General features: G+C 54.7%; 1 protein-coding gene across 2 annotated transcripts in view; it reads left to right on the top strand.

Moving 5' to 3' along the window:
- The window catches only part of LOC132385606 (outer dynein arm-docking complex subunit 4-like), a 188453-nt gene that overhangs the window by 32827 nt on the left and 143085 nt on the right, over positions 1 to 12541 (top strand). The gene's annotated exons all lie outside the window — the stretch shown is intronic.

Here is a 12541-nt window from a genome sequence, read left to right as displayed (position 1 = left end):
CACTGAGTGTGTGTCTTCAGGCTCCTGTACCTCCTCCCTGACGGCAGAGGGGAAGAAGCTGTTCCTGAATCGCTGAGTGTGTATCTTCAGGCTCCTGTACCTCCTCCCTGATGGCAGAGGGGAAGAAGCTGTTCCTGAATCGTTGAGTGTGTGTCTTCAGGCTCCTGTACCTCCTCCCTGATGGCAGAGGGGAAGAAGCTGTTCCTGAATCGTTGAGTGTGTGTCTTCAGGCTCCTGTACCTCCTCCCTGATGGCAGAGGGGAAGAAGCTGTTCCTGAATCGTTGAGTGTGTGTCTTCAGGCTCCTGTACCTCCTCCCTGATGGCAGAGGGGAAGAAGCTGTTCCTGAATCGCTGAGTGTGTATCTTCAGGCTCCTGTACCTCCTCCCTGATGGTAGCAATGAGAAGATGGCATGTCCTGGATGGTGGGGGTCCTTAATGATGGACGTCGCTCCTTGAAGATGTCCTGGCCCGTGGTGGAGCTGGCCCAATTCACAACTTGCTGCAACTTTTTTTTCCCGACCCTGCGCAGTGTTCACCACCCCCCACCCCCCCCACAACAAAGTTGGAGCCCATCAAAATGCAGCGGTCGAGGTTTGGGAGATGCAGAGAGAAGGACGAGGGAGGAGGTGAGAGTGGGGGAGAAAGGGAATGGCGGGGAACATGGGAGAAATGGGAGATCGATGACGTGGAGAGCAGAAAGAGGAGAGGAACGTTGGAGGTAGAACAGCGCAGGCCATTCGGCCCACATAATGCTGTGCCGACCCTTTAACCGACTCCAAGACCCATCTAACCCTTTTCCCTCCCATGTAACCCTTCGTTTCTCGATCACCCACACCCTGATCTAAGAGTTCCTTAAGTGTCCTCCCCCCCCCCCCCCAACACTCATTACCAATCACCCTAAAATTATGCTGCCCTTGTATCAGCCACTTCTGCCCTGGGAGCAAGTCTCTGGCTGCCCCCGTTTGCACTCCGCCGCAGACTCCTTGCCAACCCCCCTCTTGGAATACAGAACGTTACAGCTGATGCTGTTGCGCCAGCTTTTCGACCTACTCGAAGGTGGATCTGACCCGTCCCTCCCTCATCCTCGCCCGTTGCCCGTTTCCTGCAGCAACGAGGGTCCTCCTTCTCCGAGGGTGTTCCAGGCTCCCTTCTTCGTCTCAGTATCCTCCTATCGCTTCTCACTGCTGTCAGCCAGGCCAGTCCCGGGTGGAGACCCGGAATACCGTCACACTCCGATGTAGAAAGACTCTTCATTGCCGTTTCCATAACAGTTTTGTTTGGCCATCAAGGGTTGTTGGCCCCGAGCTGACACAGCCCCCCCTATAAACCTGGAGGACCAGAGGACCACACTCAGTCTGACCTCTACTCTTTGACCCTGTTTGGCACTGGGTGACCCGACCCAGAGCCCCAGACTCCCTCCGGGTCACTGAGGCTCGCAAACCCCCAAACCCTACGATGAGGCTGTGGTGCCCTCAGAGGCTTCCTCCCCACACTGCCCACCACATTCCTTTCCCATCTCGTTGGAGGTCTCCTCGTGTCCTTGTCCGTCAGTCACTGAAAGCGAGCATGCAGGTACAGCAGGCAGTGAAGAAAGCTAATGGCATGTTGGCCTTCATAACAAGGGGAGTTGAGTATAGGAGTAAAGAGGTCCTTCTGCAGTTGTACAGGACCCTGGTGAGACCACACCTGGAGTACTGTGTGCAGTTTTGGTCTCCAAATTTGAGGAAGGACATTCTTGCTATTGAGGGAGTGCAGCGTAGGTTCTCGAGGATAATTCCTGGAATGGCGGGACTGTCGTATGTTGAAAGATTGGAGCAACTGGGCTTGTATAGACTGGAATTTCAAAGAATGAGAGGGGATCTGATTGAAACATAGAAGATTATTAAGGAATTGGACACGCCAGAGACAGGAAGCACGTTCCTGATATTGTCTATTGACCCTTTAACCAACTGTAAAGTCGAATGGGCCTTTCCGTCTCTCGACCCTGCCATCATCGGCGGAGAGGACGTGTGAGATGTGGGAGAAGATGGGGAAGGTGGGGATAACAGGGGGAAGACGGTGAGTAGTTTCAGAATGTAAACCACCCCGCCAAACGTGTGGAGTCTGAGGTGCAAAGCCTCCTGTTTGTGCGGCTGCTATCTGATCTGTCACCCCGTCACAAATCAGTTCACAGAACAACAGACAGTACGCCATACGCAATTAAACGTTTCAGCTTTATAATTCTTGATTTGACTGCGGGGTCAGTAAAGTAAAACAAGAAGGGAAAGGGCCATTTAAAAGAGAAAGTCTAATGTGCACGTCGGAGCTCACGATTTCCCTTCCGCTGGTCCACCACCGATTTCCTGGGCTTCGTCAACTCCCAGCCCTGCTCCGTCCTCCTGTCTAGGACCTCTCCATTCCAGCATCTTCTCTCTCCATCTCCCGCCGTACCAAAGACCCAGACCACCTCGGTCTCGGCCACACAACAAGGAAAAGAAAAAAAAACCCTCCCTCGATCGGACGGTGACCGTGACAGAACCCCCTGTTATCTCCAGACATAACCCAAACACTGCTGCGACAGAGAAACCGTTACATCGGCAGTGAATCCTCCCCCCCAGGGCGAAACGCCACTTGGAAAACTTTCAATGGCAAGTTGACCAGACTCAGTCTCGAGAGCGTGAATTCTGAGGAGAGGTTGAGTGAGCGAGGACGAAAGAGGACGAGAGATGACTTGATAGGGGCACGTGTAAGATGATCAGAAACCTAGAACTCATGCAGAGGCCACCAAACACTGGGGTCCACGGACCCCTTACTGAAAGGTATTGGTCCGCGGTATGTTTTCAGAGAAAAGTTGGTGACCACTGATTCTACCACTTGCCAGAGATAGTTCCCCAGGGCAGGAATGACTGATACTGTGGAATATAGTGTTCAGTTCTGGGAGCCTCATTTTAGGAAGGGTGTGCAGGCTTTCGAGAGGGTGCAGAGGAGATTCACCAGGATGCTGCCTGGATTAGAGAGGGTGCAGAGGAGATTCACCAGGATGCTGCCTGGATTAGAGAGGGTGCAGAGGAGATTCACCAGGATGCTGCCTGGATTGGAGAGGGTGCAGAGGAGATTCACCAGGATGCTGCCTGGATTAGGGAGGGTGCAGAGGAGATTCACCAGGATGCTGCCTGGATTAGAGAGGGTGCAGAGGAGATTCACCAGGATGCTGCCTGGATTAGAGAGGGTGCAGAGGAGATTCACCAGGATGCTGCCTGGATTGGAGAGGGTGCAGAGGAGATTCACCAGGATGCTGCCTGGATTAGGGAGGGTGCAGAGGAGATTCACCAGGATGCTGCCTGGATTAGAGAGGGTGCAGAGGAGAGGAGGAGATTCACCAGGATGCTGCCTGGATTAGAGAGGGTGCAGAGGAGATTCACCAGGATGCTGCCTGGATTAGAGAGGCTGCAGAGGAGATTCACAAGGATGCTGCCTGGATTAGAGAGGGTGCAGAGGGTGATTCACCAGGATGCTGCCCGGATTGGACAGGGTGCAGAGGAGATTCACCAGGATGCTGCCTGGATTACAGAGGGTGCAGAGGAGATTCACCAGGATGCGGCCAGGATTAGAGAGGGTGCAGAGGAGATTCACCAGGATGCTGCCTGGATTAGAGAGGGTGCAGAGGGTGATTCACCAGGATGCTGCCTGGATTGGACAGGGTGCAGAGGAGATTCAACAGGATGCTGCCCGGATTAGAGGGGGTGCAGAGGGAGATTCACCATGATGCAGTCTGGATTAGAGAGGGTGCAGAGGGAGATTCACCAGGATGCTGCCTGGATTAGAGAGGGTGCAGAGGAGATTCACCAGGATGCTGCCTGGATTAGAAAGGGTGCAGAGGGGATTCACAAGGATGCTGCCTGGATTAGAGAGGGTGCAGAGGAGATTCACAAGGATGCGGCCAGGATTAGAGAGGGTGCAGAGGAGATTCACCAGGATGCTGCCTGGATTAGAAAGGGTGCAGAGGGTGATTCACCAGGATGCTGCCCGGATTGGACAGGGAGCAGAGGGAGATTCACCATGATGCAGCCTGGATTAGAGAGGGTGCAGAGGAGATTCAGCAGGATGCTGCCTGGATTGGAGAGGGTGCAGAGGAGATTCACCAGGATGCTGCCTGGATTGGAGAGGGTGCAGAGGAGATTCACCAGGATGCTGCCTGGATTAGAGAGGGTGCAGAGGAGATTCACCAGGATGCTGCCTGGATTAGACAGGGTGCAGAGGAGAGGAGGAGATTCACGAGGATGCTGCCTGGATTAGAGAGGGTGCAGAGGGAGATTCACCAGGATGCTGCCTGGATTAGAGAGTGTGCGGAGTAGATTCACCAGGAAGCTGCCTGGATTGGAGAGGGTGCAGAGGAGATTCACCAGGATGCTGCCTGGATTGGAGAGGGTGCAGAGGAGATTCACCAGGAAGTTGCCTGGATTGGAGAGGGTGCAGAGGAGATTCACCAGGAAGCTGCCTGGATTGGAGAGGGTGCAGAGGAGATTCACCAGGATGCTGCCTGGATTAGAGAGGGTGCAGAGGGTGATTCACCAGGATGCTGCCCGGATTGGACAGGGTGCAGAGGAGATTCAACAGGATGCTGCCCGGATTAGAGGGGGTGCAGAGAGAGATTCACCATGATGCAGCCTGGATTAGAGAGGGTGCAGAGGAGATTCACCTGGATGCTGCCTGGATTAGAGAGGGTGCAGAGGAGATTCACCAGGATGCTGCCTGGATTGGAGAGGGTGCAGAGGAGATTCACCAGGATGCTGCCTGGATTGGAGAGGGTGCAGAGGAGATTCACCAGGATGCTGCCTGGATTAGAGAGGGTGCAGCGGAGATTCACCAGGATGCTGCATGGATTAGAGAGGGTGCAGAGGAGAGGAGGAGATTCACCGGGATGCTGCCTGGATTAGAGAGGGTGCAGAGGGAGATTCACCAGGATGCTACCTGGATTAGAGAGGGTGCAGAGGAGATTCACCAGGATGCTGCCTGGTTTAGAGAGGGTGCAGAGGAGATTCACCAGGATGCTGCCTGGATTAGAGAGGGGGCGGAGGAGATTCACCAGGACGCTGCCTGGATTAAAGAGGGTGCGGAGTAGATTCACCAGGATGCTGCCTGGATTGGAGAGGGTGCAGAGGAGATTCTCCAGGATGCTGCCTGGATTAGAGAGGGTGCAGTGGAGATTCACCAGGATGCTGCCTGGATTAGAGAGTGTGCGGAGTAGATTCACCAGGATGCTGCCTGGATTAGAGAGGGAGCAGAGGAGATTCACCAGGATGCTGCCTGGATTAGAGAGGGTGCAGTGGAGATTCACCAGGATGCTGCCTGGATTAGAGAGTGTGCGGAGTAGATTCACCAGGATGCTGCCTGGATTAGAGAGGGAGCAGAGGAGATTCACCAGGATGCTGCCTGGATTGGAGAGGGTGCAGAGGAGATTCACCAGGATGCTGCCTGGATTAGAGAGGGTGCAGTGGAGATTCACAAGGATGCTGCCTGGATTAGAGAGTGTGTGGAGTAGATTCACCAGGATGCTGCCTGGATTAGAGAGGGTGCAGTGGAGATTTACCAGGATGCTGCCTGGATTAGAGAGGGTGCAGAGGAGAGGAGGAGATTCACCAGAATGCTGCCTGGATTAGAGAAGGTGCAGAGGAGATTCACCAGGATGCTGCCTGGATTAGAGAGTGTGTGGAGTAGGTTCACCAGGAAGCTGCCTGGATTGGAGAGGGTGCAGAGGAGATTCACCAGGATGCTGCCTGGATTAGAGAGTGTGCGGAGTAGATTCACCAGGATGCTGCCTGGATTGGAGAGGGTGCAGAGGAGATTCACCAGGATGCTGCCTGGATTAGAGAGGGTGCAGTGGAGATTCACCAGGATGCTGCCTGGATTAGAGAGGGTGCAGAGGAGAGGAGGAGATTCACCAGGAGGCTGCCTGGATTAGAGAGTGTGCGGAGTAGATTCACTAGGATGCTGCCTGGATTAGAGAGGGTGCAGAGGAGAGGAGGAGATTCACCAGGATGCTGCCTGGATTGCAGAGGGTGCAGAGGAGATTCACCAGGATTCTGCCTGGATTAGAGAAGGTGCAGAGGAGATTCACCAGGATGCGGCCAGGATTAGAGAAGGTGAAGAGGAGATTCACCAGGATGCTGCCCAGATTGGAGAGGGTGAATAGGAGATTCACCAGGATGCGGCCAGGATTAGAGAGCGTGCAGAGGAGATTCACCAGGATGCTGCCTGGATTAGAGAGTGTGCAGAGGAGATTCACCAGGGCGCTGCCTGGTTTAGAGAGGGTGCAGAGGGAGATTCACCAGGATGCAGCCTGGATTAGAGAGGGTGCAGAGGAGATTCACCTGGACACTGCCTGGATTAGAGAGGGTGCGGAGGAGATTCACCAGGATGCTGCCTGGATTAGAGAGAGTGCAGAGGAGATTCACCAGGATGCTGCCTGGATTAGAGAGGGTGCAGAGGAGATTCACCAGGATGCTGCCTGGATTGGAGAGGGTGCAGAGGAGATTCACCAGCATGCTGCCTGGATTAGAGGGGGTGCAGAGGGAGATTCACCAGGATGCTGCCTGGATTAGAGAGGGTGCAGAGGAGATTCACCAGGATGCTGACTGGATTAGAGAGTGTGCAGAGGAGATTCACCAGGATGCTGCCTGAATTGGAGAGGGTGCAGAGGAGATTCACCAGGATGCTGCCTGGATTAGAGAGGGTGCAGAGGAGATTCACCAGGATGCTGCCTGAATTAGAGAAGGTGCCGAGGAGATACACCAGTATGCGGCCAGGATTAGAGAGGGTGCAGAGGAGATTCACCAGGATGCGGCCCGGATTAGAGAGGGTGCAGAGGAGATTCACCAGGATGCTGCCCAGATTGGAGAGGGTGCAGAGGGAGATTCACCAGGATGCTGCCTGGATTGGAGAGGGTGCAGAGGAGATTCACCAGGATGCTGCCTGGATTTGAGAGTGTGCAGAGGAGATTCACCAGGATGCTGCCTGGATTGGAGAGGGTGCAGAGGAGATTCACCAGGATGCTGCCCAGATTGGAGAGGGTGCAGAGGGAGATTCACCAGGATGCTGCCTGGATTGGAGAGGGTGCAGAGGAGATTCACCAGGATGCTGCCTGGATTTGAGAGTGTGCAGAGGAGATTCACCAGGATGCTGCCTGGATTGGAGAGGGTGCAGAGGAGATTCACCAGGATGCTGCCTGGATTAGAGAAGGTGCCGAGGGGATTCACCAGGATGCTGCCTGGATTAGAGAGTGTGCAGAGGAGATTCACCAGGATGCTGCCTGGATTGGAGAGGGTGCAGAGGAGATTCACCAGGATGCTGCCTGGATTAGAGAAGGTGCCGAGGGGATTCACCAGGATGCTGCCTGGATTAGAGAGGGGGCAGAGGAGATTCACCAGGATGCTGCCTGGATTGGAGAGGGTGCAGAGGAGATTCACCAGAATGCTGCTTGGATTGGAGAGGGTGCAGAGGAGATTCACCAGGATGCTGCCTGGATTAGAGAGGGTGCAGAGGAGATTCACCAGGATGCTGCCTGAATTAGAGAGGGTGCAGAGGAGATTCACCAGGATGCTGCCTGGATTAGAGAGGGTGCAGAGGAGATTCACCAGAATGCGGCCAGGATTAGAGAGGGTGCAGAGGAGATTCACCAGGATGCTGCCTGGGTTAGAGAGGGTGCAGAGGGAGATTCAGCAGGATGCTGCTTGCATTAGAGTGGGTGCAGAGGAGATTCACGAGGATGCTCCCTGGATTAGAGAGGGTGCAGAGGAGATTCACCAGGATGCTGCCTGGATTAGAGAGGGTGCAGAGGAGATTCACCAGGATGCTGACTGGATTGGAGAGGGTGCAGAGGAGATTCAGCAGGATGCTGCCCGAATTAGAGAGGGTGCAGAGGAGATTCACCAGGACGCTGCCCGGATTGGACAGGGTGCAGAGGTGATTCACCTGGATGCTGCCTGGATTAGAGAGGGTGCAGAGGAGATTCACCAGGATGCTGCCTGGATTGGAGAGGGTGCAGAGGGAGATTCACCAGGATGCTGCCTGGATTGGAGAGGGTGCAGAGGAGATTCACCAGGACACTGCCTGGATTAGAGAGGGTGCAGAGGACATTCAACAGGATGCTGCCTGGATTAGAGAGTGTGCAGAGGACATTCACCATGATGCTGCCTGGATTAGAGAGTGTGCAGAGGAGATTCACCAGGATGCTGTCTGGATTAGAGAGGGTGCAGATGAGATTCACCATGATGCTGCCTGGATTAGAGAGGGTGCCGAGGAGATTCACCATGATGCTGCCTAGATTAGAGAGTGTGCGGAGTAGATTCACAAGGATGCTGCCTGGATTGGAGAGGGTGCAGAGGAGATTCACCAGGATGCTGCCTGGATTGGAGAGGGTGCGGAGGAGATTCACTAGGATGATGCCTGGATTAGAGAGGGTGCAGAGGAGATTCACCAGGATGCTGCCTGGATTGGAGAGTGTGCGGAGGAGATTCACCAGGATGCTGCCTGGATTAGAGAAGGTGCAGAGGAGATTCACCAGGATGCTGCCTGGATTAGAGAGTGTGCGGAGTAGATTCACTAGGATGCTGCCTGGATTAGAGAGGGTGCAGAGGAGAGGAGGAGATTCACCAGGATGCTGCCTGGATTGCAGAGGGTGCAGAGGAGATTCACCAGGATTCTGCCTGGATTAGAGAAGGTGCGGAGGAGATTCACCAGGATGCGGCCAGGATTAGAGAGCGTGCAGAGGAGATTCACCAGGGCGCTGCCTGGTTTAGAGAGGGTGCAGAGGGAGATTCACCAGGATGCAGCCTGGATTAGAGAGGGTGCAGAGGAGATTCACCTGGACACTGCCTGGATTAGAGAGGGTGCGGAGGAGATTCACCAGGATGCTGCCTGGATTAGAGAGAGTGCAGAGGAGATTCACCAGGATGCTGCCTGGATTAGAGAGGGTGCAGAGGAGATTCACCAGGATGCTGCCTGGATTGGAGAGGGTGCAGAGGAAATTCACCAGCATGCTGCCTGGATTAGAGGGGGTGCAGAGGGAGATTCACCAGGATGCTGCCTGGATTAGAGAGTGTGCAGAGGAGATTCACCAGGATGCTGCCTGAATTGGAGAGGGTGCAGAGGAGATTCACCAGGATGCTGCCTGGATTGGAGAAGGTGCCGAGGAGATACACCAGTATGCGGCCAGGATTAGAGAGGGTGCAGAGGAGATTCACCAGGATGCGGCCCGGATTAGAGAGGGTGCAGAGGAGATTCACCAGGATGCTGCCCAGATTGGAGAGGGTGCAGAGGGAGATTCACCAGGATGCTGCCTGGATTGGAGAGGGTGCAGAGGAGATTCACCAGGATGCTGCCTGGATTAGAGAGTGTGCAGAGGAGATTCACCAGGATGCTGCCTGGATTGGAGAGGGTGCAGAGGAGATTCACCAGGATGCTGCCTGGATTAGAGAAGGTGCCGAGGGGATTCACCAGGATGCTGCCTGGATTAGAGAGTGTGCAGAGGAGATTCACCAGGATGCTGCCTGGATTGGAGAGGGTGCAGAGGAGATTCACCAGGATGCTGCCTGGATTAGAGAAGGTGCCGAGGGGATTCACCAGGATGCTGCCTGGATTAGAGAGGGGGCAGAGGAGATTCACCAGGATGCTGCCTGGATTGGAGAGGGTGCAGAGGAGATTCAGCAGAATGCTGCCTGGATTGGAGAGGGTGCAGAGGAGATTCACCAGGATGCTGCCTGGATTAGAGAGGGTGCAGAGGAGATTCACCAGGATGCTGCCTGAATTAGAGAGGGTGCAGAGGAGATTCACCAGGATGCTGCCTGGATTAGAGAGGGTGCAGAGGAGATTCACCAGAATGCGGCCAGGATTAGAGAGGGTGCAGAGGAGATTCACCAGGATGCTGCCTGGGTTAGAGAGGGTGCAGAGGGAGATTCAGCAGGATGCTGCTTGCATTAGAGTGGGTGCAGAGGAGATTCACGAGGATGCTCCCTGGATTAGAGAGGGTGCAGAGGAGATTCACCAGGATGCTGCCTGGATTAGAGAGGGTGCAGAGGAGATTCACCAGGATGCTGACTGGATTGGAGAGGGTGCAGAGGAGATTCAGCAGGATGCTGCCCGAATTAGAGAGGGTGCAGAGGAGATTCACCAGGACGCTGCCCGGATTGGACAGGGTGCAGAGGTGATTCACCTGGATGCTGCCTGGATTAGAGAGGGTGCAGAGGAGATTCACCAGGATGCTGCCTGGATTGGAGAGGGTGCAGAGGGAGATTCACCAGGATGCTGCCTGGATTGGAGAGGGTGCAGAGGAGATTCACCAGGACACTGCCTGGATTAGAGAGGGTGCAGAGGACATTCAACAGGATGCTGCCTGGATTAGAGAGTGTGCAGAGGACATTCACCATGATGCTGCCTGGATTAGAGAGTGTGCAGAGGAGATTCACCAGGATGCTGTCTGGATTAGAGAGGGTGCAGATGAGATTCACCATGATGCTGCCTGGATTAGAGAGGGTGCCGAGGAGATTCACCATGATGCTGCCTAGATTAGAGAGTGTGCGGAGTAGATTCACAAGGATGCTGCCTGGATTGGAGAGGGTGCCGAGGAGATTCACCAGGATGCTGCCTGGATTGGAGAGGGTGCGGAGGAGATTCACTAGGATGCTGCCTGGATTAGAGAGGGTGCAGAGGAGATTCACCAGGATGCTGCCTGGATTGGAGAGTGTGCGGAGGAGATTCACCAGGATGCTGCCTGGATTAGAGAAGGTGCAGAGGAGATTCACCAGGATGCTGCCTGGATTAGAGAGGGTGCAGAGGAGATTCAGCAGGATGCTGCCTGGATTAGATAGGGTGCAGAGGAGATTCACCAGGATGCTGCCTGGATTGGAGAGTGTGCGGAGGAGATTCACCAGGATGCTGCCCGGATTAGAGAAGGTGCAGAGGAGATTCACCAGGATGCGGCCCGGATTAGAGAGGGTGCAGAGGAGATTCACCAGGATGCGGCCCGGATTAGAGAGTGTGCAGTGGAGATTCACCAGGATGCTGCCTGGATTAGAGAGGGTGCAGAGGAGATTTACCAGGATGCGGCCTGGATTAGAGAGGGTGCAGAGGAGATTCACCAGGATGTTGCCTGGATTAGAGAGGGTGCAGAGGGGGATTCACCAGGATGCTGCCTGGATTAGAGAGGTTGCAGAGGGAGATTCACCAGGATGCTGCCCGGATTAGAGAGGGTGAAGACGAGATTCACCAGGATGCTGCCTGGATTAGAGAGGGTGCAGAGGAGATTCCCCAGGATGCTGCCTGGATTAGAGAGGGTGCAGAGGAGATTCACCAGGATGCTACCTGGATTGGAGAGGATGCAGAGGAGATTCACCAGGATGCTGCCTGGATTGGAGAGGGTGCAGTGGAGATTCACCAGGATGCTGCCTGGATTAGAGAGTGTGCGGAGTAGATTCACCAGGATGCTGCCTGGATTAGAGAAGGTGCAGAGGGAGATTCGCCAGGATGCTGCCTGGATTAGAGAGTGTGCGTAGTAGATTCACCAGGATGCTGCCTGGATTGGAGAGGGTGCAGAGGAGATTCACCAGGATGCTGCCTGGATTAGAGAGGGTGCAGTGGAGATTCACCAGGATGCTGCCTGGATTAGAGAGTGTGCGGAGTAGATTCACCAGGATGCTGCCTGGATTAGAGAGGGAGCAGAGGAGATTCACCTGGATGCTGCCTGGATTAGAGAGGGTGCAGAGGAGATTCACCAGGATGCTGCCTGGATTGGAGAGGTTGCAGAGGGAGATTCACCAGGATGCTGCCTGGATTAGAGAGGGTGCAGAGGACATTCACCAGGATGCTGCCTGGATCAGAGAGGGTGCAGAGGAGATTCACCAGGATGCTGCCTGGGTTAGAGAGGGTGCAGAGGAGATTTACCAGGATGCTGCCTGGATAAGAGAGGGTGCAGAGGAGATTTACCAGGATGCTGACTGGATTAGAGAGGGTGCAGAGGAGATTCACCAGGATGCTGACTGGATTGGAGAGGGTGCAGTGGAGATTCGCCAGGATGCTGCCTGGATTAGAGAGGGTGCAGAGGAGATTCACCAGAAAGCGGCCAGGAATAGCGAGGGTGCAGAGGAGATTCACCAGGATGCTGCCTGGGTTAGAGAGGGTGCAGAGGGAGATTCAGCAGGATGCTGCCTGGATTAGAGAGGGTATAGAGGAGATTCACCAGGATGCTGCCTGGATTAGAGAGGGTGCAGAGGAGATTCACCAGGATGCTGTCTGGATTGGAGAGGGTGCAGAGGAGATTCAGCAGGATGCTGCCCGAATTAGAGAGGGTGCAGAGGAGATTCACCAGGATGCTGCCCGGATTGGTCAGGGTGCAGAGGGAGATTCACCATGATGCAGCCTGGATTAGAGAGGGTGCAGCGGAGATTCACCAGGATGCTGCCTGGATTAGAGAGGGTGCAGAGGAGAGGAGGAGATTCACCGGGATGCTGCCTGGATTAGAGAGGGTGCAGAGGGAGATTCACCAGGATGCTACCTGGATTAGAGAG

The sequence above is a fragment of the Hypanus sabinus genome, assembly GCF_030144855.1.
Source record: "Hypanus sabinus isolate sHypSab1 chromosome X1 unlocalized genomic scaffold, sHypSab1.hap1 SUPER_X1_unloc_16, whole genome shotgun sequence".
NCBI lineage: Eukaryota > Metazoa > Chordata > Chondrichthyes > Myliobatiformes > Dasyatidae > Hypanus > Hypanus sabinus.
This window is presented reverse-complemented; position numbering and strand designations above follow the sequence as displayed.